The following is a 4,291-nucleotide window of genomic DNA, read 5'->3' on the forward strand; positions in this document are numbered from 1 at the left end:
TCAACCACTGTGTGAGTCCACCCAGCAGGAGCTACAGCGATATCAGCAGGTTTCTCCTCTTTGTTTGGGATTTGGAAGTTTTGGAGCTCTCTGACCCAGCTGCAGTTAGATTAGGCTGCAAAAGCCGAGGTGATTCCTTTGTGCCGCTGAGCCCAGCTTGGGAGGGGATGTAATATGAGTGGGGCAGGGTCTCAGAGAATCACCAGGGTGGAGCAAACAGCAATGGCTGTGGTCAGCGTCTCCGTGACTCCTCGCATCTCCGTGACTCCGTGTCTCCGCAACTCCACATCTCTGCAGTCCTGCGCCCCCACAGCAACAATGATCCCTGCAAGAAGCTCTGTGAGAAAGCCACCCTCACTTTCCAAACCGCTGCAAGACAGTCCAGTTTCTCCCGTAGAGTCTGGGACCCAGAATCTCGCTAAACGAGTTCAGTGCATTCAAGAGCTTGTATTTCCTTCCAATTGAAAAATACCGCGCATCCAGGTGCAGCCCGCCTCGCGGGCACCTTTGTACCTCTGTTCTTGGCCCTTCTGCACCTCCTACCCAGTCTCAATGTGCTTCTTTCTTTCCTTCTAGTTGTAGAACTTCCACTCGGCCAGCTTTACCATGGTTCTGGATGATAGCTGTTTTGTCTTACAGTTGTAGTTTCAACGTTCAAGCATTGTGCATTTTCTAATGTTTTTAATTAACTCTGGTCAAAATCTTGCATTCAAATTATTTTGCCAGTGTAATAACCACCTTAGATCCTAAAAATTAATTTTAAAACTGTTTTAAAGAAGTTATGAAAGGCACAAAACAAGTTCTTATCTCTCAACAGGATAAGAATGAAAAGAACTATAATTATGTAGTTGGAAAGAGTTTTAAATGATCAATTAATAGTGTAACTTAGTAATTCCTGAGTGGCAGTGATATAAAAAAACATTCTCCAAGCAGCATTAAATTTACTATTTATTAGTTACCCGTAATTAACAATGGGTAAATATGGGAACAAAATATTTAATCAAATGCTTTAAAGCTTTGAGTAAATATTAATAGTTGAAAATTGTATCCAAGAATGGTTAAACATATTTAGAAGAGACAATGGTGACTCAGATAGTACCTTAGATATATTGCTGTTTCAGTTCCAGACCACCACGATAAAGCAAGTGTTGCAATAAAGCAAGTCGTTATCTTTTTTTTTCTTGAGGAGAGAAAATTTTTTTTTGCCTTGTAAAAGGTGCAACATCTGTGAAGCACATAAAGCAATAAAACGAGGTATGCCTATAAACGGTTAACTATTAATTAGAACCAAGTATATATATTATAATCAAGGTCCATGATCATTTCAAAATGTGGTTTTATTAATGCACATTAGGATGAGTGCCATTCTTATTCTACCTTCTTCTGAAAGAAATATTGCCAATTTTAAATAGTCACAACAAAATTTAGATTAGCCAAAACTACACACGGGTATGTGTTGGGAGAGGAGGGGTTCATTTTTACCATACTGTGAATATAAACTCATTTTGAGTTTATAAACAACACTGAACAACAATACTTCCTTCTAAAATTTTAAGGCAGATCTGTTTAGCATCATGTGTGTGTTATTAATATGGTACAGTGTAGTTTTAGCAACTGTTTTAACTTCCCAGTGAAAATAATACATGTGGTCAGAAACAGGGAACAAAATCTTTTTAGCCCCTCTGCCTTACCAACATTATAAAAACACAAGTTTTTCATATATATATATGTTACTGTATCAAAACACATTTTAACAGACTTCACAGCTTATTAAAGCTTCAGTTTATAGGCATTCATATGAAAGATTTCTAATATGGAATGTTCATTTAGAATTCTTGCCCTAACCGGTTTGGCTCAGTGGATAGAGCGTCGGCCTGCGGACTGAAGGGTCCCAGGTTCGATTCCGGTCAAGGGCATGTACTTTAGTTGCGGGCACATCCCCAGTGGGGGGTGTGCAGGAGGCAGCTGATCGGTGTTTCTCTCTCATTGATGTTTCTGACTATCTCTCTCCCTTCCTCTCTGTAAAAAATCAATAAAATATATTTAAAAAAAAAAGAATTCTTCACTGGGCTTCCAGTGTTCTACATCAGAAATGCAGAAGTTCTTCTTCAGTGCAATGTTAGACATTTTACCTCTGTTCATTTATGCTTTTCTTTCAAGGTTTCCAAATTTTACTTTGGATCTTCATTTTTGTATGCTTGACTTATTTCCTTCCCTATATTTTCAGGTAAGGCAGGTTGATATCTGTATAAATATCCATATGGACGAAGATGATAAACGAGGTATCCTAACTCATACATGGTTGTAGGATCAACATAGTGAAAAGAAACTGCAAGATCAGAACAGCAACCAGGACCCTCTACAGGAGGGTAATAGTTATAATTCCAGTACCAAAATGTTTTAGGTAGATAACCCTTGATTAAGTGGTGCTCTGGTACAAAGGGATGAAAAGTTTCTTTTCCAATGGTATCTCTGGAATCTCCCGCTTCTACATTTATAATTTCCATGCATCTTCCCAGTGCTAAATCTTCAATGGAGGAACTATGTGTACATTTCTTTGTTTTAAACGCATCAACAAATCTCTTCAAGGTTTCTTTGCTCGGTACATATCCTGCTCCTTCACTCATGTGGCCCTACTTAACATAGGGCTTAAATCTTCTCCCAAAGTAAATGGGTTCTTCAGGGCTGTGTTTTGAGAGAAGCCATCTCAAATTGTCTAGTATAACATATGTATCGTCATCAGCTTTCATAAACCAATCAGCATCTTCTAAATAGTGATCATGAACATACTGAAAAGCTTTAATTGTTTTCCAGCATAGCTGGTCTCTGCCTTCTCTGGTTTCTAATCCCACAGCAGGGAAGTCTTTGTCTTCTTCTGAACTCATAAACAACACTTTATTACAGCGCTGGGCCCATGTAGCTTTGACATGTTTAGCCTTTTTCTCTAGATTTTGAGGTCCTGTCATAACCCAGCAAAGAATTTTAACCTTCTGATAGAGGTTTTCAGCGATGTCAGTGTTCTCATCTTTATGTTGGCTAGCACCTGCATTGAAGTTCATCTGTCCTTCTAGATGATTCTGTCCATTATCATCTGAATGCCTAGCATGAGGATCATTATGAAGAATCTTGGGTTGGGTGTCACCCTGTTCTCCCAACAAAATACTAAATAGCTGAGAACATAAAACAAATCCAACTGCTGATCTACAGAGGAAGATTAAAAAATTCAGCCAAGATTTAGAGGCGATTTCCCAAAAGTGTATTTCTGACATCAGCGGCGACCTTCGCTCCACTGGGCAGCCGCAGAAGTGCTCGTGGCCGCTAGCTGGGGCCGCCCACTGCCGCCTAGATTTCTCCCTGGCAGCAGCGGGGGCTGTGGTCGCGGCCAAGGGGGGCCCCCGGCGCCCCGCTCCCGCCCTCTCGCACTGCCCCTCCCCTCAGCTGGTCCAGGCTGCGGCCCGCCTGTTTTAGAAGGCTTTTAGTTAGAGCTTTTATATTAGGTTTATTGTCCATCCCAAATTAATTTTCATGTTTGGTTTGAAGTATATGTCAAGATTCATTCACAAATAAAACCACAATTATGTAAACTATAATCGAATTTCTAAAATCTATGATGAGGCTATGTACAATTTTAACTTGAGAGATTTACATTGTGAATAGTGACCTGGAATGGTAGAAGTTTAAAAGAGTTCTTGAGGATGGTTTAATTACCTGCCTCAGAATTCCCAAGTGGTTGTAAAATTTTCTACTTCCAAAGCAACATACATGAGTCTCAATTTCTTCATAGTCTTGGTGTAGCACTTTTCAATTTTAGCTCTTCTAGTGGGTATCTCATTATGGTTTTCAAGTATTTTTATAATGAGATTTTGTTAAGTACTTTGAACATGTTTGGTATTCTCCATATTATCACTGACAAAAGGAAAAGAGTATAGACAAAATGCATGAGAATACTGATGCAGGGTGAGTAGACTTAGCATCATGGAATCCAGTTGGGGGCTACGGGGAAAGCGTTTGGGCAGAATCTGAGATGATTTAAGGTCAGAATTTAAGCCTATGAATTTGTTATTTATTACTTGAATATCAGCTTTTTCACAAGAAGGTGAGGATCTAGCTTAATAAAATACTATTCTCTTTTTTCTCTCAAATAATCTGAAGCTCAATTATTTATATTTAATACTTATATTTTTGTTTATCTTAAAACATTAATAAATTATTAGCATTTCACAGTAACATTTAATAGCTATTAATAAGGCTTCACATATTTTAAAAGTGTAAACTAATGAAATATTTATAC

General features: G+C 38.6%; 1 pseudogene; it reads right to left on the reverse strand.

Annotated features, from left to right (window-relative positions):
• Positions 1–2,116: 2,116 nt before the first annotated feature.
• Positions 2,117–3,269, reverse strand: LOC102430506 (annotated as a pseudogene).
• Between the last annotated feature and the right edge of the window lie 1,022 nt (positions 3,270–4,291).

This window comes from Myotis lucifugus, unplaced genomic scaffold (assembly GCF_000147115.1).
Source record: "Myotis lucifugus unplaced genomic scaffold, Myoluc2.0 scaffold_50, whole genome shotgun sequence".
NCBI lineage: Eukaryota > Metazoa > Chordata > Mammalia > Chiroptera > Vespertilionidae > Myotis > Myotis lucifugus.